The following is a 27,711-nucleotide window of genomic DNA, read 5'->3' on the forward strand; positions in this document are numbered from 1 at the left end:
GGATCGTGCTATCCCAAACAGAACCAAGACACTATCCTCCAAAAAAGGAAGCCAATATGGTGGTCCCCTGCCATAAACAAACTCTACAACAGAAAGAAGAAAGTGTTGCAAAAGAGAGTAAAATCCAATGAGTGGAGGAGTTCCCTTGTCAGTCTCAGTAAGAAGCTGAAATCCCTTATAAATCCTCCAAAGCTAGCTACAAAAACAAAATTGCCACTGATTCTAGGGACAACCACAAAGCATTCTATAGCTATGTCAAAAAATCTCAATGGCAACACCTAGATCAGCTCTGGGTTACAGCACAACAGCATGTTACAGAACCAACTGATATTGCCAACGTCCTGGCAGATAGGTTCAGTGCTAACTTTACCCCCTCTTACCCCCTAAAGGGCCCATATCTAGACAGAAAGAATGCAGAGTCCCTGTAATCACAACTATGCTGGTAAAAGCTGCATTCTCTAAAGCCAAAACACAGCATCCATGGGGCCGGACAACATCCCAGGCTGCATTTTAAACGAACTTCAGAATGAACTGGCTCCCCACCTAAGCACCATGTTCAATCATAGTCTCACATCAGGCTTTCTGCCCACTGAATGGTGCACAGCAACAGTTATCCCACTCCACAAAGGGGGATCCACCACTGATCCTGGAAACTATAGCCCTATTAGCCTGATGAGCCTGGTCTGTAAGGCCATGGAACGTATCATCATGGAACTCATAAACAAAGACATTGGTAACCTCCAAACTCTGGACCCCACTCAGTTCAGGTTTGTGAAAGGCAGATCATGCCTCCTGAACCTGATCGACTTTTTTGAGGCAATAACCAAAGCTGTAGACAAGGGTAAGGTGGTTCACACAGCCTATCTTGACCTCACCAAGGCTTTCGACACCATCCCCTATTCTGGAATTATAGCTAAACTCACTAAACTAGATATAAATCTCTATGTCACAAGATGGGTTGCCAACTGGCTCACTGACAGAACCCCCACTGTAAAAGTTGCACACTCCAAATCTGACTTCAAACCAATGAGAAGTGGAGTACCACAGGGTTCAGTCCTGGGACCTCTCCTGTTTGGTATCTACTTCTCTGAATTACAGGCTAACACAGAAAGCCTTTGGCTAATGAAGTTCACAGATGACTGCAAACTAGGAGCCATATTTGAGTCCCAAAATGATGTGGACATCCTACAGAAGAGCCTCACTGAGACAGATGCCTGGTGTCAGAGCCATGGCCTCAAGCTCAGTGCCAAAAAGTGCATTGTCATCCCCTTTGGTAAAAACTCTGTACCCATGAACTTCCACACAGACGGCAGTCTACTTAATGCCAAATGTGTGATAAGAGATCGGGGGACACAGGTGGACAGTAGCCTCTCCTTGGTAATCACATCACTACAGTAGTCAGGAAATCCTTCTATGTGGCACACCTCATCACAAAAGGGTTCTCACCTAGGAAAAAAGAGGTCATTGTTCCCCTCTACTTGACACTCATTAGACCCATTATAGAGTACAATGCCCCTTTTAGAATGTACCTCACAAAACATCTGCAGCAGCTGGAAAGGCCACATAAGTACCTCACAAAGAGGATCACTGGCCTCAAACAGATGCCCTACACTGACCATCTCAAAAAACTCCAGCTTCACTCTGTAGCATATCGCCTACTCTGAGGTGATCTCTGCCTAACATGTAAAGCTATGTCAAACCCAGAGCTGTCGGACATGCTACACCTAAAGAAATCCCAATCCTGCCGAGCTACATGATCTAGGGACCTAAACCTTGTCACCACAATAAACAGGACATGCTGGAGGGATAGATTCCTGTCCCAGAGACTTCCCATACTCTGGAACAAGTTACCCATCTAAGTGAAGCAAAGTTCCTCATTAGCACTCTTCAAGAAAAATCTTGATAAGTGGATGAGAAACAGGAAGTATACCCACTTATGTGGCTCTGCTCGACAGGGGCACAGGAAAATAACTTTCTTGGGTGGCGTAAGCCAGGGAACCTTGTTGGCTAGGCTTACTGAGGCCCTTGCTTGATAGCCTAGTACCTACCTATGAACCTATAATCATTCATTTTATATGTATTTTAAAGCCACAATGCCTTAAAACAGAGCTTACAAATCCCCTTTGCAATACATACTTTAACCTTAACATATTATTCCATTATTATAAACTTTTTTATTCCATTATTATCTGTTATTTTATTTTGTCCCTTTTTAATGCTATTAACTCATCTTGAATGAAGATGGTTACATTAGGAATGTAATAGGTGACAGACCATTAATTGTTTATCGGAAATGAAAAAATCTGAAAGATCTACTTAAGTATCAAAATGAGAATCCTATTAACATGTCTCAAGGAATGAAGAGATGGGGAACATGCAATTGGTGTTATAAAGTAGCGATACAAGAAGAATTTATTATTAATAATAGAAAATATCAAATAAAAGGGAAATATAGTTGTAGTTCGAAAGCAGTTGTATACCTTGGAAAGTGTAAGTCATGCTCAGCCTTTTACATCGGCAAAACTGAGAGGAAGTTCTCTCAGAGAATATATGAGCATGAGTACGCCATTAGGAAATACAACTCAAATAATGCTTTACTAAAACATATTTATTTATTTATTTATTTATTTATGTATTCCAGTTTGATGACTGGGGAGGTCCACTGGGCTTGGGGAGCCTGTTTTCAGTGGAGGCCCAGGGAGAAAAGCTCCACAATACAAAGTTTAATTACATGATTAATTACAAAGAAACGTAGGATTACAAACAACAGGCAGCATTCAAAAGAAAAAAAGAGAAAAAAATATTTACAGTTTAGTTCTACTGGGCTTAGAGAGCCTGCTTTCAGTGGAGGCTCGGGAAGAAAAGCTCCACAATACAAAGTTTAATTACATGATTGCTTTCAGTGGAGGCTCGGGGAGAATTTTAATTATTTATTCCAGTTTGAGGACCGGGGAGGTCCACTGGGCTTGGGGAGCCCATTTTCAGTGGAGGCTCAGGGAGAAAAGCTCCACAATACAAAGTTTAATTACATGATTAATTACAAAGAAAGTTAGGATTGCAAACAACAGGTAGCATTCCAAAGGAGAGAAAATATATATATATATATATATATATATATATATATATATATATATATATGTATATATACAGTTTAGTTCAGGAGAAAAGACAGGCATATAGTATCATGGCTAGATTTTACTGTTTGGTTACATATATAATCAACAATTTACAGTGAGGTTAGGAAGGTATGAAGGTTAGCCTGGTGTAAAGGGGGAGGAGAGCTTGAGATGAATTGGTGGAAGAGTACAGCTGCATTTCCTGTTTAGATAGAGGTAAGAATGAAGTTGCATTTTGAAGTTATTAAGGTTGTCACTGTTCCTCAGTGTGGAGGGCAGAGCATTCCATTTTTTAGCTAGGGAAAAAGATAGCAGAAGCTGCTCAGCTGGGCGCTTGGGTTTTTGGATGGTGATCAAGTTTTGGTGGGTAGATCTAAGGGATCTGAGAGGGTTATAAGGTTGCAGAATATTGGATAGTGTGGGGCAGTTAGTAGGTTGGAACAATAATTTGTGGGCTGTGGTGATTTGGTGAAGGTCAAGTAGATTGGGGAGTTCAAACCAATTTAGTGAGTGCTGGGAGGAGCAGTGATGAGAAGAGGATTTGGCATTCGTGGCGAATCTGGCTCTTTTATTATAACATACTTCCAACTTGGAGGTGAGTGTGGAAGATAAATTAGTGAGCAGAAGAGCGTCATACAGTAGAAAGGGAAGTAGATAGGTTGTGGCGAGAGTTAGTCTGGTGGAAGGCGAGAGGAAGTGGTTGTTTCTGTAAAGTAGGCCTAGTTTTATGAGGGTTTTCTTGATATTTAGCTAGATGTGATTGTTAAATTTTAGGTGTTCATCAATGGTTACACCAAGAAGTTTGGCAGAGGGTATGACCTCGATAATGGAGTTGTTAAAGTTGGTGATCTGGAGTAAGTTTTTGCCAATAGGAGAGGATTTTGAGGGAGAGAATAGAAGGATCTTAGTTTTGTTGGCATTTAGTGAGAGATGATTTTGGAGCATCCAATTTTTGGTGGGTGAGAAGGCAGTTTGTGTTAGAAGTTGGAGATCTTTTAGGTTAGAGGCACAACAAATCAAAGTGGAATCATCAGTGTATTGCACAATTTTGGTATTAGGTATGGCCTTGTGGAAGTCGTTAATAAAGATAATAAATAGCAATGGGCCAAGAATGGAACCTTGGGATACTCCAGTTGGGGTAGGGAGGAAAGTGGAGGTGGCCTGGCCTCATTTCATGGCTTGGGATCTATCAGAAAGATAGCTGGAGAACTAGGAAAGAGTTTTTTGGGAGAGGTTGAGGTTAGACAGATGATTTAGTAGGTGATTATGGGAGATGGTATTGAAGGCTTTAGAAAAGTCTAGAAGAACAGAGGATACCATATTACCACAGTCACGAGCTAAATTGACAGAATGTAAGAAGGAGAGAAAGGCGGAGTTGGTACTGTGTCCTGGATGGAAGCCGTGTTGGGTAGGGGAGAGTAGTTGATGTTTGGTAAGGAACAGCAGGAGCTGCAGGTGGATGCATTTTTCAAGAAGTTTGGAGAGTGGGGAGAGGATGGCTATGGGGCAGAAATTGAAGGTGTTACAATTTTTGCCACCCTTGTGGAGTGGAAGAATAAATGTAGTACGCCATAGTTTGGGTACATAGGATTCAAGTAATGATCTATTGATCAGGATGCTGATAGGCAGAGCAATACTGTCAGAGGATATTTTTAGGAAGGAGGAAGGAATGCTGTCAGGGGCATTGGAGCAAGGTTTTAGTTTAGAGAGAAGTTTCTTGATTAGGTTGGTGGAGATGGGTTTGAGTTCAAAAGCAGAGGGGGAGAGGAGGGAGGGGAGGATTGAGCAGTAGGAAGTGGAGGGTTATTGTTGGTAAAGGTCTTGGTTAGCTCGCAATAGAAGAGGTAAAGAAGGTGTTGAACACTGTGGCAATTTCAAGGTCAGATTTGCTGGTGTCAGGGCAAGGGTTGTTTTTTGTACCAGGCCTAAGGAGGGAATTAATAGAGTTCCAGAATTGTTTGGGTTTTTTTGTGTGATTTGCTTGTAGTTTGATGTAGTAAGACTTTTTGTCTTTAATTACTTGTTTTTTGGCTAGGTTTCTCAGCTGTTTATATTTAAGTAAGATTTCTGGCTGTTTATGATGCAGGTAAGCTTTCCAGGTTTTATCTCTTTGTAGCATACTTTTTTGGTGTCTTTGGTGAGCCATGGGGTGGTCTTTGTTTTAACTCTTTTTGTTCTTATTGGTGCTAGGGAGTTAAGGACAGTTATAGATGTAGAATTGAAGTAGTCAACGGCTGCATCTAAAGGAAGAGTTTTTAAGGGATTCCAGTTAGTTAGCTTAAGGGAGTCAGAGAAAGTAGTAGGGTTAACGTTAGAGAGGGTACGGGTATGAATGAAGTGGTGGGAGTGTGGGGAAATGGGTGTAGCCCGATGGATGAAGGCAGGGAGGTGGTCTCCTAATGGGTCAGGAATGACACTGGATTTTATGACTTTATTAGGATGGGATACTAGCATCCAGTCTAGTATGGAGCCTGGGTGTTGTTTTTGTTAGGCCTAGAAATAGAGTTAGTAAGTTGAGTAAAGTTAAATAGATTGATTGACATGGTGGGATTGGGGTGAATAATTTTATTCCAGTCAATATTTACATCTCCCATGATGTAGGTTTCTAGCTTAATATTAGAGGAGGTATAGGAGAGGATGTCTTCCAGGGTATTAGTGTTATTACCAGGAGGAATATAGAGGGAAATAATACAGATGCTTTTATGGTTGTTCAGTTTTAGTAGGCCAGTTACAAGTTCAGCATTATTGAAAGAAGGAATGGGATTATGATATGGAGTGATGGACAAGTGGTTGGAGTAGATTAAGGCTACACCACCACCTCTTCGATTTTGGTGGTCAGAATGGAAAGATAGAAATCCAGAGGGAAGGAATTCAGAGTTGCTTATGTGAGGTTTTAGCCAAGTTTCGGAGATGGCTACAATGTCAGGTGAGTTGTGATTGAGCCAGGCGTGAAATAGGGTTCATTTATTATTTACGCTTTGGGCATTGATGGTGAGGAATTCAAGGTATTTATTGGTGTATTTGTTGTTGCTGTTAGGGTGGTATGTAAGAGAGTAGTTTGGTCCTGGATTGGGGTGAATGTCACCGGCTAAGCAAAGGTGCATGAGAAGGTTGATACGTTTATTTGGTTTACACTTAGATAAAGGTGACTGGTAGAGAATAGGTTTAGGCTTGTAGTATTTAGTGGAGCTTGGGAAAAGTTTTACTTTTAAGAGAAGGATAGGGTGGGAGGGAACTAAGGAGGCTGAGATGTTGTGGAAATGGGCTGTGGGGGGTGGGGAGGAAGTGGTGATGGGTGTAAATGGATGTCGTTGTAGGAGGTGGCATGGTAAAGAGGTAGTAGAAGAAGGATGAGGATAGATGTTGAGGTGAGGATGTGAGGAGGAAGAGTGAGCATGGTAGTTGAAGTTTGTCAGAAGTGATAAAGGGGAGGGTAATGGGAAATTAGGTGGGAGGGGGTGTGGTTGTGAGAGTCAGGTTGGTTGGATGGAGGTGGAGGAACAGTGTTTGAGGATTGGCTGGTGGAGAGGGAGGGGTTTTAGGAGGAGAATAAATGGAGGAGTACTGGGGTGGGTGGAAATTGGGGGCAGGGTAGGGAAGCGGAGTGAGCCCACGGGACGAACGGAGCAAGATAGAGCAGCAGAGCGAGCGAGACCAGCTGAAAAAGTATCACCCACTACTGTTCACAGTAAAGGTAAGTAGGTTATTTGGTGGAAGACTTGAGGAAATAGCGTTACTTTTATGTAAGAACAAAAGAAAAACAAATATAGGGGAGCTTTGTTCCTTAGTTTAATGTAAGGGAGGGGGTTAATATCAGGGTTTAGAGACCGTGGTTTGGGATTTGGGAGATTTTGTTAAGTTACAGGCAAATAGAGGTAATGTTGGACATAGGGGATTTAAAAGTGATACAAACTATAGGCTGAATGGGTGCTGCTACCTAATGGAGAAAGGAAGGATAGCAGTCAGGAAAAAGAAGAAATAGGTAAGTCTCTTGTAGATAAGTCTCTTATAGATTATACTACCTAGAGTTCAGAGACTAGAAATCAGTGAAATACAGGTGGGGGGGTAATAGCGGTCTGCGGTAGGCTGCTGATTCACACACACAGAAGGACAGGCTAACAAATAGGTAGCCTAAGATAAATGAGTCTAGTGCAAGGCTACATACATTCAATGGAAATAGTTATGGGAGTCCGCACTGAAGTTGTTTTTCTTGAATGGCCCAGGTTAGCAGGTAGGAATGTCCAGGAAAAAAAACTGACAGAGGTTTTGCAGGAGGAAGTTCTTATATTCCAGAGGCTGGGAGGGACCTTCAGGAGTGGAGTAATTCAATGGAAATAGTTATGGGAGTCCGCACTGAAGTTCTTTTTCTTGAATGACCCAGGCTAGCAGGTAGGAATGTCCAGGAAAAAAAAAACGACAGAGGTTTTGCAGGAGGAAGTTCTTATATTCCAGAGGCTGGGAGGGACCTTCAGGAGTGGAGTATGGGAGGTGAGCGAAGCAGTGGCACCTAACCAGAAATTTTTATATATAATGGACAATGAAGGGCATCGATTTAGTTATACTATTATTGACAGTGTATCTATAGATGATAGAAAGGCTTGGGGGTTGTTTTTAAAACTAAAAAAATTAAAATGGCAAGTAAGGCTACAAGCAGATAGCTGGTCTGGTATAAATGAATGTAGCTTGATTGTTCCAATCCTCAAGTTAAAAGTATTAAAAAGGGACAAAATAAAATAATAGATAATAATGGAATAAAAAAGTTTATCATAATGGAATAATATGTTATGGTTAAAGTATGTATTGCAAAGGGGATTTGTAAGATCTGTTTTAAGGCATTGTGGCTTTAAAATACATATAAAATGAATGATTAAGTGTGTGACATGTTAAGTGACGTGATCCAATCAGAGTGAAAGGTGCATTATTTAAATGGGAATAAAGTAATGAATAAAGTAATGTTTATTGTCTGATGAAGTTTAACACTGTTTTAAATGAAAGCGCTTACCATTTTATTATTTTTGTCAATAAAAGTACGTGGTGATTTTAATACAATAAATGTGCTGATGTTTTCATCTGGGATAGTCCAAACGTTGCCATTTGGCTTATTTCATTTGTTTAAGTCAAAATTGACAAGCAAAATAAAAAAAAAAAAGTCTTCTGCTATGAAACTCTGGAAAGCTGCTCGCTGCAGTTAAATCACTACACACAGTGCTTCAGTCATGAATGTATGAATGAATGCCAATCACACCCTTGATGGCTTGAGTTCAGGGCAACAGCCTTATTTGTCCCACCCTAGCTATGGCTCTGTGACAGTATCTAATACAGAGAATGAGGGGAGAGAGTATGTACAAGTAAAAACTAGGGCTGGGGGATCCACTGTACTAAGCCAATGAATGACAGCACAGGAGCTGAGTCATGTAAAACTTTAATGCCATAGGGCATGTTGGTTTAGTAGTTATTATCTGTACTGGATTGTTTCCATTCCCACTGGAGAATACATTGCTATTGAAGGCTAAGCATCTCCACATGGCGCTGTTATAATGAGGGAAAGGCAGGAGAGGCTGGTTTTATTGGTGAACATGTCACAAAATCATGTTCATAGGTTCGTAGGTAGGTACTAGGCTATTAGCCCTAGGGCCCATATAAGCCTAGCCAAATGGTACCTTGGCTTTTGCCACCCAAGAAAATTATTTTCCTGTGCCCGTCAAGTAGAGCCACAGAAGTGATCCCCGGGGTGAATTTCCTATCTCCCATCCAATCATCAAGATTTTTCTTGAAGAGTGCTAATGAGGAGCTTTGTTTTATATATATAGGTAGTTTGTTCCAGAGTATGGGAAGTCTCTGGGACAGGAATCTATCCCTCTAGCATGTTCTGTTTATTATGGTGACAAGGTTTAAGTCCCTAGAGCATGTAGCTCGTAGGGATTGGGATTTCTTTATGTGGAGCATGTCCAACAGTTCTGAGTTTGACATAGCTTTGTATGTTAGGCAGAGATCGCCTCTGAGTAGGCGATATGCGACAGAGTAAAGCTGGAGATTTTTGAGATGCTCTGCTTAGGGCATCTGTTTGAGGCTGGTAATCCTCTTTGTGAGGTATTTCTGTGGCCTTTCCAGTTGTTGTTGTAGATGTCTTGTGAGGTACATACCAAAAGGGCATTGTACTCTATAATGGGTCTAACGAGTGATGAGTAGAATGTTACAATGACCTCTTTTTTCCTGGATGAGAAACCTTTTGTGATGATGTGTGCCATGTAGAAGCATTTCCTGACTACTGTGGTGGTGTGATTATCAAAGGAGAGACTACTGTCCATCTGTGTCCCAAGGTCTCTTATCACACTTTCAGTGTTAAGTAGACTACTGCCTATGTGGTAGTTCATGGGTACAGAGTTTTTACCAAAAGGGATGACAATGCACTTTTTGGCATTGAGCTTGAGGCCATGGCTTTGACACCAGACATCTGTCTCAATGAGGCCCTTTTGTAGGATGTCCACATCGATAGGAGTTTTGATTATGGCTCCTAGTTTGAAGTCATCTGTGAACTTTGTTAGCCAAAGACCTTCTTTGTTAGCCTGTAATTCAAAGAAATAGATATCAAACAGGAGAGAACCTAGGACTGAACCCTGTGGTACTCCACTTGTCACTAGTCTGAAGCTGTATTTAGAGTCCGCTACTTTCACAGTGTGGGTTCTGTCAGTGAGCCAGTTGGCAACCCATCTTGTGACATCGGGATGTATACCTAGTTTAGTGAGTTTGTCTATAATTCCAGGGGGGGGGTGGTGTCGAAAGCCTTGGCGAAATCTAGATAGGCTGTGTGAACCACCTTACCCTCATCTATGGCTTTGGTGACCACTTCAAAGAAGTCTGTCAGGTTTAGGAGACATGATCTGCCTTTTACAAATCCGAACTGGGTAGGGTCCAGAGTTTGGAGATTACCAATGTCATTGTTTATAAGTTCCATGATGATATGCTCCATAGCCTTGCAGACCAGGCTCATCAGGCTAATGGGGCGGAAGTCCCTGGGGTCCATGGTGGCTCCCCCTTTGTGGAGTGGGATAACCATTGCTGTGTGCCATTCAGTGGGCACAAAGCCTGAAGTGAGGCTATGATTGAACATGGCACTTAGGTAGGGTGCCAGTTCGTTCTGTAGTTCATGTAGAACGCAGCCTGGGATGTTGTCATGTCCCATGGATACTGTGTTCTTGGCTTTGGAGAGTGTGTTTTTTACCTATGCAGCCGTGATTATAGGTACTTTGCATTCTTCTGGTATAGAGATGGGCCCTTTAGGGGATGAGAGAGGGGTAAAGTTAGCACTGAACCTATCTGCCAGGATGTTGACAATATCAGTTGGTTCTGTATATTTAGTGCCATCGTGCTGTAACTTAGAGCAGATCTGAGTGTTGCCATTGAGATTCTTGACACAGCTATAGAATGCTTTGTGGTTGTCTTTAGAATCAGTGGCGATTTTGTTTTTGTAACTAGCTTTGGAGGATTTTATGAGGGATATCAGCTTCTTACTGAGGCTGACCACAGAGTTCCGCCAGTCATGGGATTTTACTCTTTTTTGCAACACTTTCTTTCTTCTGTTGTAGAGTTTGTTTATAGCAGGGGACCACCAGATTGGCTTCCTTTTTTTGGAGGATAGTATCTTAGTTCTGTTAGGGATTTCACGATCCATGCACTCGTGTAAGTACTTATAAAGTGCAATTGTATAGGATTCAGCAGTCATATATCTATTGTCCGTCAGCATTGGTGTCGTGAAGTTTGCCACTTCTGTCTTAACAATCGTGAAGTTGGCTTTGGAGAAATTTTTTACGGTGGTTTCCCTAATGGGGAGGTGGGGGGTGTGGATGTCTAGGGTGATTTGCTTGTGGTTGGATCTGAACAACGAGGAACTGACCTCTGGTGTGGAACACTGGTTTCCCATGTTGGTAATGACCAGGTCTAGCATATTGCTGCCCCTAGTGGGGGTTTGGATAAGTTGATCCAAGGCATTGGAATTTATAAATTCCAGAAAACGTTGAGCACAAGAGTTGGTACATGAGTAGTTTTCCCAGTTAATGGTGGGGTAGTTGAAATCGCCCATTATTAGTGTGTTAGGTTGTACCCTAATATTTTCCAGTGTATCAAGATATGAGGAGTGGGAATCCTGGGGCACGGTAGGGGATCTGTAGCAAGCTACAATTTGCATTGTGGTCTTGCCCAGAGTTAGTTGCACTTGGATAATCTCAGATGCATTATGCTTAGCAACTAGCCTGGAGGTGTGGATATCCTTAATGAATATGGACAAGCCTCCACCTTTAATGCCTTGGTCCAGGTTAGGTGGCTGAAAGGTGTGGTATGAATTATAGCCTGGTAATGCAGGGGTACTATCTGGAGCCTTGAACCAGGTCTCTGTCACTGCACAGATGTTGATATTCTCCATTTTAAGGAGTGCCTCAAGTGAGTGCATTTTGAAGTTTAGACTTCTAGCATTAAGTAGCATTACCCTCAGATTTTGCTTGCTTGTACCTGTTACGGTGGTGAATTTGTCATCTGAATCTTGCCTAAAAAAGACACTATAGGGTTGGCAAGAACCTTAGCCAGTATCCGGAATCCCAAGGGTGACAGATGCAGGCCATCTCTGGCAAAGCATTGTGGTTTGTCGATCATGTCATCCCAGGCAGACAGATACTGGATCCCCTTAGAATGCCACCAGAAGCTTAGCCAATTGTTGAAGTCAATCATTTTGTCCTTGTACTGTGGTATCATTCTGGGTGATGGCAGGATACTACTCAGGGCTAGGGTCATACCTGCCTGGGCTACAAGATCAGAAAGCTCCTCCATGCCTCTTTTCATGTAGTCCAGGGAGGTACGTCTCAGGTCATTCACACCAACATGGACAATGACAGTGACTTTAGGGCCACTAGAAACCATCTTTAACCACAGCCTCCAGACTGGCTTTGTCCCTGAGAAATGGAGGACTGGAACAGTCATCCCTTTGCAAGAGCAGGGTCCATCAACTGGTCCAGGGAACTGCAGACCAATTAGCTTGACTAGTCTTGTCTGCAATGGCCATGGAGAGAATTATCATGGACCTAATCGATAACAACATAGGAACTCTCCAAACACTGGACTAGACCCAATATGGCTTTGTCAAAGGGAGGTCTTGCCTGCTCAGTCTGATGGACTTCTTTGAGAAAGTCACCAAGTCCATGGATGAGAGTAAAATGGTACACATCACTTATCTAGACCTGGCCAAAGCTTTCAACACAATCCCCCCACTCAGGAATCATAGATAAACTTGCTGAATTAGGCATAAACCCCTACATCATCAGCTGGATAGCCAACTGGCTTATTTGAAAGGACGCATGTTGTCCAGATAGGTGAATAGGTCCATAGGGCCATAGGTGTTTACTAGGCTAACAACCACAGGGGCCTTTTTAAGCCTAGCCATGCATCCCATATCTCTGACAAGTTGTTATGATATCATTGATAAGTGTAAGCAGGGCTTAGGAGATGAAACATTTACAAGTTGGGGTCTGGGAGATGAACCATTTACAGATTGCCTGTGTCCATTAGAGACATAGATGCTGAACCAGGGATGAATTTCCTGTTCTACATCCAATCGTCCAGGTTGCATTTGAATTGGGTTAGGGAGGAACTCTGCTTCACATGGATGGGGACCCTATTCCAGAGACAGGGTAATCTCTGGGATACATACCTGTCTCTCCAGCAGGTCATATTTATATCACAGGCAAGGTTTAAGTCTTTAGAATGGGTAATTCTGGTGCTGTTTGTTTTGTGGATATGCAGGAAGCCCATCGGGGTTGGGTCTGAGAATGCCTTGTATGTCAAGCATCGATCTCCCCTTAAAAGCCTGTAGGAGACAGAATAGAGGGATAGAGTCTTGAGCCAGTCTGCATAGGCCATTTTACTTAAGCCCTGTATTTTTTTGGTGAAGAACCTCTGTGGATGTTACAATTGTCAGATATGCCTAGTTAGGTACATACCAAAGGGGGCACTGTACTCAGTGATAGGTCTGATGAATGCTGAATACAGTGGAACAATGACTTCCTTGGACTTAGATAATATACCTTTGTTTATAAGTTGCGCAACTTAGAATGATTTCCACACTACTGTAGACACATGATGGTCAAAGGCTAGATTACTGTCTATCTATGTCCCAAAGTCCCTGAATACTGGGTCACCTCTAAAGGGTGTGTTGTCATTATAATAGTGACCCAGGGTGGATGACTTCACGAAGGATACTATTATGCATTTCTTGGCATTTAGTTTTAGTCCATGGCTCTGACAACAATTGTTTGTATCAGTCCCTCCTGGAGAACATTTGTGTCAGTGTGGGATTCAATGACAGCTCCTAATTTGCAATCATCTGCAGATTTAGTCAGCCAGAGTCAATTGACATTGGTCTTGACTTCAGAGAAGTAAATGCCAAAAAGGAGCCATCCAAGTACTGATCCCTGAGGGACTTCACTTGTCACTAGCCTCTTTGTAGAGGTGGACTCCCCAATTCTAACTTCCTGGGTCCAGTTTTTGATCCAGTTGGCTATCCACTGGATAACATATAGGTTTGTACCTAACCTCTTGAGTTTGTCAGCAATGGCTGAGTGGGGTTTTGTGTCAAATGACTTGGCCAGATCAAGGAAGGCAGTGTGAACCATTTTTTCCTCATCCATTGCTTTAGAGACCTTCTCAAAAAAGTCTACCAGGTTGAGTAGGCATAATTTGCCCTTGACAAAACCAACCTGGGTTGGGTCCAGTGTCTGGAGGTTTACTATATCACTAGTGATCATTTCCATGATAATTCTTTCCATGGCTTTACATATAAGACTAGTGAGACTTATGAGTCTGTAGTTTCCAAGGTCTGAAGATGGCCCACCTTTGTGCAGAGGTATGACTGTTGCTGTTCTCCATTCATGAGGTATGAAGCCTGTTTGGAGGCTATAGTGAAATAGCAATTCCCGAGGCCCTGATTGGTCATGTTTCATACTATTTAGAAGGCATCCTGGGATATTGTCTGGGCTCACTGATGCAGTGTTCTTGGCCTTAAAGAAAGCATTAAGGAACTGTTCCCTAGTGATATCAGGGGGAGATATATTTGATGGTATTTGCTGAGGGAAGGTTGATGGGGAGAGAGGGTAAAGCTTTAGCTGAATTTATCAGCCAGTAGGTTTGCTATATGTTCTGGCTCAGTATAGGTGGCTCGATTTACAATGAGCTCTGTACACAATTGTGTATTGCCTTTAAGGTTGTGGACATAGCTAAAGAATGCATTGTGGTTGTCCTTGGCCTGGGAGGCCAAATTTACCTCAAATTTGGCTTTGGTAGACTTTATTTTTCCTCTGATATGTTTGTTTAGTTTGATGAGACTGCTTTTATCCTGGTGGGTACTGCACATCCTAATTTTTGCCATGATTTTCTTCCTTCTGTTATACAGCCTATTGATTTTGTGATTCCACCAGTGTGGATTGTTTTTTTTTTTTTTTTGAGTTAGTTCTGTACTTCTTCCTGGTGGGTATAGCTGTCTCTATGCAGCTATTAACATGCTTGTACATGTTTTCTGTGAACAGTTCTGCTTAGGCAGCAGTGTTCTCAGGTTTTATGGGGGCTTAAAATTTTGCCAGGTTATCACTTAATAGCAGGAGGTTAGCCTTAGAGTAGTTCCTGAATATTCCAGGTTTAGCTGGGGGTCCAGGTTTTATTTACTTCAAATGAGACCTTTTTGTGGTCTGCCTTACTAGGGAAGGCATTACAGTAGAAGGTGTATAGCACTCTCCCATATTAGTGAGGACCAGATCTAGTATGGCTGCACCCCTGGTTGGTGTATTGACTATCTGGTTCTGGGCATTTGTGTTTACAAAATCTAGGAACACTGCACCTGTGTATTTGGTGTTGTATAGGATTTCCAGTTAATAGTGGGCTAATTAAAGTTGCCCATGAATATGGTATTGGGTTGGATGGTTAGTGTTTCTAATATGTTTAAATACATGGTATGGGTTTCCAGGGTCATAGAGGGGGACCTATAGCTGGCAGGGAAATGATAGTGGATTTTGCCTATGGTGATGTGAACATGAAGCATCTCAAGGGCATTGTCCTGTTTGATCAGCCTTGAAGTATAATTATTTTTGATGTAAATAGATACACCTTCACTTTCAGTCCCTTTCTGTGTAGTATCTGGTCTAAACGTGTTGAAGGCATTATAGCCTTGCACTGTTGGTGTGCTGTCCGCAGCGTTAAACCATGTCTCAGTGACCGCACAAGCATCAGCATTCTCTAGGGTGAAGAGAGCTTCTAAGAGTGGAGTTTTTTTGTTTAGGCTCCTTTATCCACTTATGATTATACATCTTTTGCTAGTAGGCTCAGTGTTGGGACCTCTCCTGTTTGGTATATATTTCCCTGTAGTGAAAGCCAATGCTGGGCGCCTCTGGCTTACAATGACTGTAAGCTGGGAGCAAGTATTGAATCCCCAAATGATGTTGACTTCCTACAAACAGGCCTAAAAATGAAAAAAAAAATACTGCTGCCAAAACCATGGTCTGAGACTAAATGCTAAAAAATGCGTAATCATACTCTTCAGTAAAATCAGATATCCCTGAAAATTATAATATTGCTAGCACGCCCCTAAAAGTAGACCCACTGGTGAGGGATCTAGGAATCTAGGAATACAGATAGATAGTAACCTAAACTTTGATGACCAGGTAGCTACAGTAATGAGGAAATTCTTCTGTGTGGCTCAACTTATAAGCAAATGTTTGGCATTAAGATCAAAGGAAGTCATAGTGCCATTGTAGTCATCCGTCATCAGGCCCATAATTGTATATGCTGCTCCCTTCTGCATGCACCTAACCAGGCACTTACACCAATTGGTGCAGCCCCAGAGGTTTCTGACTAAAAAAAAAATACAAAACATAACACAAATGTCTTATGCAGACCAACTAAAGACCCTATCCCTTTACTCCATCTCATATCGTTTATTGAGAGGGGACTTATGCCTGACCTACAAGTCATTCTCTGATTCAGCCCTAATGAAAATGTTACATATTCACAAGAAACATTATATGAGGGTTGCACGTTACAGGGACCTGAACCTAATTTGTGACTCTAACAGAACTTGCTGGAGGGGCAGATTTGTATCCCAAAGGCTACCTTGTCTATGGAATAAACTCCCCATCTTTATAAAACAATGCCTGTCCCTCACTCTCTTCAAAAAGAATTTGGATAAATGGATGGGCAACCATAAATTCCTCCTGGGGTACTGCCCATGTCCCTTATGGATAAAGGCAGTTTGTAAAATGACTCAGGGCTCCAACACCCAAGGACCACTACTCTGATCCCACCCCATCCCATATCTGTGGAATTAAGATATAATATTGTTATATCATGGGTATTATTGGCTAGGCTTGTAAAGGCTCTTGTGCCATTAGCCTAATAATCACCTATGAACAAACAGTACACAGATGATGATGCTATACTCTAGACAGTGTTTGCTGCAGCTTTGGATGGCAGCCAGCACATGGCTGACAAAACAACCGTGATTTCTGTGGAAGACAGCAGTGATGTTGATGATGTTTTGAGTCAATTTAGGAATCTAATAAAGGACTCTAGTGCAGGGACCATTATTTATGACCTGAGCAGTAGCTAGACCATTGCAATAATTGTTGTTGCTCTGGACACAATCTTCATGAGCGCTTAGTGTGGGACTGAAGTAATAGCAGTGATTTATAAATCCTTTTATATAGGAAAGACTGAGAGGAAGCTCTCTAAAACAATTTATGAACATTTGTACGATGTGAAAAATAGTAACTACAACAATTTTTTATTTAGGCATTCTTTAATGTGCACTGGTTTCAAAAAAATTGTTTTGGCATATTGGAAATAGTGCCTCATGATACCAGAGGGGTTCCTGAGAAAGTAGACTTGAGTATAAGGAACTCCTCTGGCAACGTAAACTAGATGTTACTACGAAACCAGATTTAAATGACCTGGTTTCTATTAATTCTGTGCTTAAGTTGAGGTCTGGAAAACTGATTATTTTTTCACTTTACTTTTTAGTATTTTTTTTGTTTCACTACTGACTTAAACTTTGAAAATGTTAATGTGTACTTTAACTTACTTCAAGGTTTTCATTACATGCTATTACTATTTATAGTGATAGGTTGCTGATTGGTTGACTTACTTTAATTGAATTGACTGTTTAATTAGTTTTTTATTGATTGTGTTATCTAAGTTGGAATGGCACTCGAGAACTGTAGTTCTGATGAAGTCCTAGTGAAGGATGAAAGCGCTTAACTCTTATTTTGCATCTGGAGCATTTCTCCCCAGGCCTCCGCTGAAAAATTGGCTTTGTTCCAAGTCGGATTTTCCCGGTTAACAATAAAATAAATAAAATAGAATTTTGTGCTGCAATAAATTTGGATTTTTATCATCTTACCACTGACTGCTTTGTGCTTGGGTCAACGTGGATTCTGGTCATGTTTTTACTAGTCGATGTTTGGATCCTACATTGGGCATACCTGTCTTTGGGTTATTAAGTCTTGTATGGTGTTAAGACGAAAGTGCACAGTCCTGTATTTTAAATTTGCATAATTCAATAAACGAGTTTCATTTTATGCTGGTTGGGTCTGTTTTTTTGTTTCTTCAATCAGCAGAATATGTATAGTCTGCATACACACACTTATGCTTATATCACTTTTTCTTGTACTTGCAACTTTATTAGCTGCCTGCTTGCTATATGAATGTAGCAAAGATTTGATGAACACCATCAGGGCATCCTTGCACAGTACCCTGTCTTCTCACATCAGGATCACATGCATTTCAGTCCCAGTTTATGTACATGTCTTTCAAATTGTCAGACCATGGTTATCACACAGTTATTGCCAGCCAATCCACAATCATATAATGCAGTATGCAATGTACTAGGACTACGGGCTTACCTCATGTGACACATACTGCAGTAGCCTGTCCAGGGTGCCTACTCAGGGGGCCCCATATTTAGATGACCAGAAACACTCTGTTTTATATTCCATGGCTAGTGGTGCTTCAGATAGGAAATATAACTACACTGATTATGAAAATAATTCTAGGAAAAATAGTGCCTCAATTGCTTGACAGGATGTCTAATGTTTGCATATAAACAGGAATGTTTTGATTAAAAAATAGCTCTAACTCTGACAATGGTTTCTGTGGCATTATATGCCTGCTCTGCCAGCTTTGCTCACCTCCTTAATTCTGTGAGCAGAGATGGCTGGTGTGCTGCATACCCCAGTAGGTTGCCATGTACTCTGTTACTATTTTGGAAGGTTTGCTTTAGTGCACTCCCTAGCCTTATGGTGGTCTAATGAGTGCTGCCAGCATGCTTGGCAAAGATACATTCATGAGACATCAGTGACCATCAGAGAGCACCTGCAAATTGCTGGAACAGGACCTATGCCTCTTGTAATAGGCTGTAGCATCATCTGTGTCAGTGTATGTATTGCTACAATCAGTAGCACCAGTGACATTTAGTAAACCTACTATGCAGTAGAAACCTGCCATTATACATTTCCTTTAGGCCAGATTTCTGGGCATGAAGACTACCTCCAATCATTCATTGAAAGGCTTCTGGACTATACCTGTTGATAAGATATTGACAGTTTTCATAATCTTAATTTATAAAGATACTTGACATCTACATGTGGTATGGACATCCATGTCTTAAAACATGTTGCATAATCTGCTAATTGTCTGTGTGTGTGTGTGTGTGTGTGTGTGTGTGTGTGTGTGTGTGTGTGTGTGTGTGTGTGTGTGTGTGTGTGTGTGTGTAAGTGCATCCATTTGGTGACAGTCCTGCTGTTCATGCATGGACACTATGGTACACTGTTACCAGACACAGTATTGGTGCTGGTTGCCAGATTTTCATTGCCATGTGGGACACAGTGGCATATGTTTTGTGGCAAATATCACTATTCCAATGATTATGAGCATTGCCTGGTTAATTTTGTAGCTGAGTTTTTGGTAGTAGTAAAGCCACCATTGTGTTAGACTTTAATAGGTCTGATCTATAGTCTTCTATATGTTTGAATTACACATTATTAAATTACTGAACATACATACATGCAATAGAACTTTACCACACTCACATGTCAACATCCCTAGCTGTTTGACTTTGGAGGACAGAGGTTAATCTCATTTGTAGCAGCATTAGAATTATGCAGATGTCACTGACACATTTCTTTTCTCTGAACCTGCACGGCACATGGCATACCAACTTTCTGAATCCCATCCTGAGTTTTTTCCTATATGTACCTCTTTTATAGTCAGGCTCAGCTGCGCTTTCACATTTCCTGGTTTCTTGGTACTGCAAATTAATGTATATTTGGGCATCTATTTGGGCATCTTCCTTGACATAATACTGAATTATTCCTTACAGCTTTTACAGGGTGTGTTCATGTTATGGGTTCCACCTTTGTATACATGGTTTAAACATATACTTTGTATTTATTTATTTATTTTAAATGTGGTGTGCTTTCTGTTACTTAAAATAGTGAACTGTAAAAGGTTGTAGCGGGAAATGTATAACTGTAATATCAGAGGGAAGAGGGTACCTATATTTTAGAGTTTATATTTTTCTGACACTGCATTTAAAGTGACCTCAGCTAGATTGCTCTGCCTATCACAGATAAACCTAAAATGCAGAACAAGCAAATGTATTTTAGTTTTAGCAGTACTACTTGATGTGTAAATGCATATTATCTTACAAGAATAATAGCGATGTAAGTATATTTTATGACCAAAAATAAACATGAAGCTTTTTTTTTTTTTGGTTTTTACCTAGATATTTAAATAATACCACAAAATACATAAACATTTATTATCAGGAAACCAGTACTTAATCAAGTGCTAGCACAGCAGTTGTATGACAGAAGGAAAATATTTAGTGATCCACATATGAGTGACATAAACGTTCAGACAGATTTCCTCATAGCACTGATTTTGTTCAAAATTAAATGTTCCTGATGGTAGTGGCACGACCAGAGAAACCACAATGAAAGATGTGATATGGTTAACAACTCACAAATATAATTAGAAGACAGAATAAACATGTTTTACTGAGTCATGTTATAAAAATGTTATGTCCAATATAGCAGACTTAATGATGTGTCTCAAAACTTGAAAAAAGAAGACAAAAAAGTGGAAAATCTTACAGAAATGACACCAAAACCACTCTGGCAGACAGAGATGTTTTTATCTTGAACAAAAATGCTCCATCCTAAATGCTATCATTAAATTCAGTATCAATCATATACGGTATTATGTTTCATTGGAATTATTTTCATAACCAGTGTAAGTGCATTCTCTAGATGAAATCTGGATGGAAAGCCCAGAGAAACAAGAAGACTTTAGCATAACAGACTGTGAAAATGCCATTTAGTACAGCACAGGCATTTCAATATTAGCACATAACACAGATGTTTATAAAAAGAATGAACACCTCCAAACTATCTTCAAAGAATGCCTGTAAATGCAAATACTCATGTTTTGCTATTTTAACCTCACACCACTTTAGTTAAAAGTGTTAATGAATCCTCTCTTCATTTCACATTCAAAAATACACCAGTAGGTCTTCAAAGAGAAGTCAATGTAGCATAAATCACAATATTTGGATTTACTCACTTTCGTTATCTTGTTATCCAGTCAGATTTATTTCCAGTAGTAGCTATCTTTCCTATGAGGAGCCAAATATGTCTCTTGCTCCAGCCATGGGACCCATTCATGTTGTTTGAGACTCCATTTTATATACAACATTGTTCTTTAATGTCTATTTTTTTTTTCAATTTAATGTTTACTTTGTCAGTGCAATATTACTTACCTGCTGTTTTTCTAAGTACACCCATTATAGCTAACAAGGTATTTCTAGGTAATATACATTGCATGCATTTCTGAAGTTGTTTTTTTGTTATAATGTGCATTTAAATGTTTCGAGTATTTGTTCAGTACTGCTCAATTGCCTCATATCTACCTTGAATGTTGCAACCTTGTTTTTTTTTTTTTTTTTTCATTAGATCACTGCTGCAGTATTGTTTACATCTGGGATTTTTACCATAAGCCATCTAAAGCCTCAGGATCCTCCCCCATGATGTATATAGCCACCCTGGGCACATGCCAGCAAATGGTATAAAAGCTATATGTCCTCACCACTTTCACAACTTCTTGCTGCATTTGCACATGCAGACATCAGTCAGCATAGGAAACAGTTTTCCTGTACCATTGGTTACAGTCTCTGAACCTCAGGTGGATAAGTACCTTATGTGGACTGTTTCTTCCAGTACTACAGATTTTATAGGTCTTATTCATATGTCTGTACCAAAAAAGTGAAGTGCAACCATGGTAAGCAAATAACCTTATTGTGACTACCAAACTAGTTGTTTATTTTGTTTTGGGGGCAGAACACAAAGTTAAATTTTGTCAGGGTGTTGCTCCTAAAATCCTAAGAATTCACATTAGTATCTATAGTTGATATCTTGAGAATAAGAGGTTATTGCAGTTGGTGAATGTTGCTATGCTGTCTGCTTCTTCTTCAGCTTTGTTGTTTGACCACTCCCACCACAACCAGCAAGAAAAAAAAAACAGTGGGATAAGGCACCACAATGATTCAGAGTGGATCTTCACTTCTTCTAGGTCAAAGATGTTTGATCCTAAACAACCACTTTTACAGCCTCTAGACTATGTGTTGGCATTTCTCAGGCTCTCTAATGTTGCCCCTATGGAGGCCATTATGACAACAGAAAAAGGCAAATCCGCTGTCGCCGTCCATCCTTCTATCTTTTCTGTCAGCTGTATGAAGATGAGTTCTTGCGAACCTCGAGTCATTATTACACAAGTTGAAGCCAGTGTTTACCATGTTCTCTACAGAGAAGAAAGACTAAAGGGTGTGGAATAGAGATCTGACCCTTGGCACCAAAACCTCAGATGGATGCCTCTCATAAAAGGCAAGAAAAGACAAATATTTATCTCCTACCTCTAGTCCAATACAATTTTTTTTTAAAACATCATATTACTCAAACGTCTCAAGATGACTGGTTTGCCTTATCTCAAGATCTGTTAAAGATTATTTAAGCCATATAGCCAAGACAGACTGGTGCTCATTCCCTTCCATCCAAAAGAGCAAGACATTCTTTTTCAGAAGACAAGGATCACTCAGATGAAAAAAGCGTAGATTATGCATCTCAGATCCCCTCTTCCTCTGACTGAGTCAGAAGTGGAAGATACTCTTTCCTCTGACTCTCCAAATGAGGAACTTTTTCTTTGATGATATAATTTCTAAAATTAAAGATTTTTAAGTGGGAAGGAGCTGAAGTATCTGACACTCAAAAGAGATATTTTGATCTTCTTCATATGGATATTCCTAAGCCAAATAGTTGGAGTCATTTCAGGAGGAACTACCATGCCTCAGCATAGGACAAGATGCTAGACAGTCCTAATTACTTTGCCAAAGCTGGTCTGTACCTCTCATTCCAAGGCTACTGCATTCTAGCTTAAGCCATTACTGACCCTATAGTGCCTTTGTTAGGTGCATCTCAGCTGATGGATACCCAACTTAACTAACATATCATATCCAAGACATTATCAAATTGAGGTAGCTCAGCTCAATGCCAAAAGTCTCAAAACAAGAAAGAACATTAAGACCATCCTGCATTCTGCATTTGGACTACATTTATGTTTGCATAATTACTGAAACTTTGTTGAAATGTTCTGAAAGCACCCCCTCCATACCTGGCTTTTCACCTACCATGCTTTCAAACCTGATGCCAGTGGTGGTGGTGTCTCTATATTTGTTATCAGCCATATAACCTCAAGGCAGGTCCCCAGGGACCATAAATAGAGATCAATGAGCTCCAAATCATACTAAACAAAACCAGCTATCATTTTATAGCCTGTTACAGGACATCCTCTATGTCCTCTGAAATTCAAGTAAAGCTCCTAGAATGGACTTCCTATAAACAAAAACTTCATTAGTTTGTGAGACTTTGTTTACTTATCAATAAACTGGAGCACCTATATTTGAAATGTAGGATATGTCCAAATGTTCTTAGATTTCATAAACAAAAGTTCTCTGGAATATATTCTTAACAAACCTAATAGATGGCAAAATATTCTTGATCTGGACCTAACGAATATAGCTTCTTCGTGTACTATCCATTGGCATATCTTTCACTGTTTAAGTTTGATTATAAACTAGTAAACTTCACTATTAGAATATCTAAACCTAAAGATATGAAATAACAGAATTCAAGGATATCAAATGTACAGATATTACTACATTCTATGATGAAGTTTCAAGATTCACTTATCCCATTATAAGCCCAGACATCATCTCAGCAGGAAACTACACAAAAGCATTCTATGCCCACTTAGGCAAATGCACAGAATTGACATTATGTACCAGACTGAAGTATAATGGATAGTTTAAAAGCAAACTATTCTGGTAGCCTACAAACATACAGTAAATAAACTCTAAAATAAAATAAAAAAAAACACTCAGAGTATACAGTAGATATAACGACCATCAAATTGATGATAACAGTAGAAAATTGACTAAAAACTTAAAAAGAACTATTAGGACTTCTAAGGCATCATACGAACCGAGGTTAGAATATGAGGTTAAGTACAGCTGCAAATCTTTCCTTAGTTACATTAAGAAACTAAGAAATACCATCCAGCATTACTCAGATCTTATTCTACATGGCACCACCAACTCTAATCCAAGATAATAACTAAGTCTCTGCCAACTTCACCCTAGCAATGACTATTCAAATGTCACCTGTCCATGAAGCTCTCTGACTTCCCACTGTCACCAAAGATGATATAGTAAGGGTGTTGTCAGAGACTAAAATACTTCCTATAGGGAATGTAATAATAGACCCCTCTATTTAATAAATGGCACTAAACAACGTCTGGTAGGGCACTCCTTAAAGTATTTAACCAGGTTTTAACAACTGGCTTCATCCTGTAGTTTGGTGCACAACTTTGCTGATGCCACTCCACAAGGGAAGCTGTGCCACCAGCCCTGGTAATTTCAGGCCCATTCTAGTCTGATGGATCTCATATGCAAATTCATGGAGCATATTGGAAGTGACTTGATTAACTATAACATTAAAAATCTCATCAGGCCAGACTCGCAGCATTTTGGCTATTTTAAGGGTACATCTGACTAATGAATTTGGTCGATGTTTTTGAATGAACAACACAAGCTGTTGACAGCAGCAAAGCTGTACACATGGCATGCCTCAACCTGACCATGGCCTTTGACGCTATACCCCGTGGTAGCTTAGTTAGTAAGTTGACTGTATTATAAATACATCCCATGTTGTAAGATGTTTAACAGATTGTCTGAGGGACTGTACCCATACAGCGTAGACAGCAGATACTTCATTAAAGAGTATGAAGGTAACCATTGATGTTACGCAGGGCTCTGTGCCAGGACCTCATTTGTTTGGCATTTACTTTTTTGACCCCCAGACCACAAACTAAGACCACAGCTGCAAACTGGGAGTCATTGTGAAGTCACCCTCTGACACCCAAGCCCTTGTAACAAGAACTTACACTTATAAACAACTGGCATGCAAACAACTGGCTTAAATTAAATGATCAAAAGTGTAATAAAGTAGCATTTTCTAATCCATTCCTCCCCTCACCCTCCAGCATACAACATAAACAATATCCCCCTCCAATATGTGAATGTTGCCTGAGACTTTGGTTTTTGAGTTGGTAACTCCCTTTCCTTTGATTATCACATAACAGTAGACAGGAAGTTCTTCTACTTAGCACAGCTGATCGCCATGAGGTATCTTCCATCATATTCAGCACTAATTGGGCTAATTATAGAATACAATGCCCCTTTGGGATGTACCTCATTACACATATCAAACAATTAGAAAGACCCCAAGACCTCTAGAGGTCCCTATCTAAAAAAAAAAAAAAAAAAACTAAGCCACCAGCTACCAAGAAAGAATAGAAACACTGCCCTTTACTCAGTATCTTGCAGACTAGTAACAGGCGATCGTCTTGTCTACTGGTAATTAGGGACACAGTGGTCTAGGATCCTTTTTTATCTCTACAAATTAAACAGTTCACCAAATACTAGAAAATGGATCTAAATCTTCACCAGCAGATAAATAAACCACTGTGAAGTGAGAGGGGTTCTTTACCCAGTGATTCCCTTACCTCTGCAAGATGCTCACACTGACATTAAAGAGTGTGGTACATTATTTTCCTTCAAATGAGAAATGGACAGTTGGAGAGATATTTATAGATTCACTCCTGGCATTACTGGACTGGTCCTTCTACAGAGAGGAGGGTCAGTCTGAGGGTGGGTTTGGAAAGGCATAAATGGCTGAAGGACTCAAATATCTTGTATTTTCTGTGATATTATAACCCTATTCCCTCTGTGCTTACAGCTTTAGAAAAAGCCTTTTTCAGCAGCTTCTGTTACTCCAAATTCTCAAGCACCAGCTGTTAAAATGCCAGACATGTTTTACAGGGTACAGGATTCACACAAATATCTCTATACAGACCCTGCTGCTGATTCTGTTCTTATCGTTATGGGTTTTTAGAAGGGAGCTAAACTAGTCCCAGCTTCTAATTCTCTTCTGAATGATAAAGGGAGCAGAGCTTTTGGCAGAGTTGGTAAAAATAAGTTTGTTCATCAACAGCCTTGCCTTTTAGTGTTATTAATTGTCAAACACGTGATTAGAATTCCTTTTAGCTTTGTTAGACAATATGGGTCCAAAGATTTCTGAGACTCCTAAACAAGGCATGATATTAAAACTTCAAGAAATGCTTCATTCTGCTTGTCAAGTTGCTAAACCTGAGGTGCAGTCTGTATATGGTGACACTGATGCAGCATGTAGAACAGCTGCCACTGGCTATGTCATCAGTAGATACACTTGGCTAAGGCTCCAGCCTTTACCTGATGATTTTAAGCCTTAGTTATTGAATGCTTCTCTGAAGAGAGACCTGTTGTTTGGGATCCTACAGTTGAAGTCCTTAAAAAGATGGAAAAGAAAGGTAAAATTATGCAAGGGGTAAAACAACTCTTGCTTTCTCTAGTACCTAGATATGATAGAAGTTATTGCAAAACCAGACTCTTCCTACCCTTTATTTAAAAAACAATCCAAGTCTAAACAACAAAAATTAGATAAAGGCCAATTTATGAAAACATGAAAGCGGACTGTAAGACCAAGCAGAAGGGTTTCCACAGCACCAGCACCAGCATAGATCATCCCTGTTCACCTCTTTTTCTTCATCCTCTCTCTTCACCCTGGCCAATTAGCACTTTCCACCAGAACTGCTGACAAACTTTCACTTTCACTCCCATTATAAAAAAACAATCACTTCAGATTATTTTGTGTTACTTCATAAGTAGAGGTTGCAAGCTTCATTGGGCTTCCACATCCTGCTCCACTCTTTACTCCCTTTGTTAGGATTAATATTTGTTTCCATACCTTCTTTCTGTTTGTTTTCTGTTTTTTGTTATCCAGCTAAAACAGTTAAGATCCATCTGTTCTTATCTCCCTATCTTTCAGATCACACTCTATTTCTGTATAGCTAGCTCCCACATTTTTCTTACCCACTGATATTCCCATAACACAGGAATTACCCCGTTCTTTCCTCAGTATTCCAGCTGAACTTTTCCTTTGCTTCTCTGGAGAAGTTGTGGCATAAAACCGTTTATGATCCTTCACTGTTGATACCAGATGTACGGCACTGGTTTTAATTCTGCTGTATGTAAGACAGCTTCTTCCCAGTCTTCCTTCACTGATTACCATCCTTTCTTATTCTTCTATTTTTCATTCAAGTTAATAGCTGTGGCTACTATTCTTTCCACACTTTTGTATATTGATATCCACCTTCCTCTCCCTTTCGAGTTCTAACATTTTTGCAGGCCTTTTTCTCATGTGATTTGCATTCCCTTGTTCTGTGTCTATGATTTCTGCTATCTTCCTTAGTACTCTTTCACTATTGTTTTCTTAAGCAACCTCATTCTTTTTTCTTTCCATAGTTTTCACATTCTAGATATTTTAGCAGTCTTTCTTACTTCTTGTGACTGGTGTAATGCTTGATTTAGTTTGCCATTTCCCCTTTATTCTATAATATTATTTTCTTTGCCCATCTTCCTTACTTGCATTTAGTCCTCTTCCACATCTTTTCCTCTCGTCCCCAGTACCATTCCATTATGTCTGTGCTTTCAGTCCTAACATGCTCCTATTGATCATCCCCATAGAGGGGCTCCCTACATATATTCCTCTCTTTCTTTTCTCAGCCCTTCAAACTTCCCTTTGCTTTCACTTTTATGCATTGTTGATGGTTGTCTACCATGATGTATCTCTCATACTTGGGTGCCCTCCATCATCCTTGCATCATATCTATTTGCATATTTTGGTTACTGTCCTTGCCAATTGTTCTTTACATAAGAATCTGTTGTATTCATTTTGAATACCTTTCATTACATTTTCTCTACTGTCATTTTCATTATGTTAACATCCCCTGTATCATGTTAGTGTTGTATGTTTCTTTTAAGGTCATTTTGTATTATTTTTATTTTTTAGATTCTTGTAAC

Source organism: Protopterus annectens, chromosome 1.part0 (assembly GCF_019279795.1).
Source record: "Protopterus annectens isolate FY-2018-M chromosome 1.part0, PAN1.0, whole genome shotgun sequence".
Classification (NCBI taxonomy): domain Eukaryota; kingdom Metazoa; phylum Chordata; order Ceratodontiformes; family Protopteridae; genus Protopterus; species Protopterus annectens.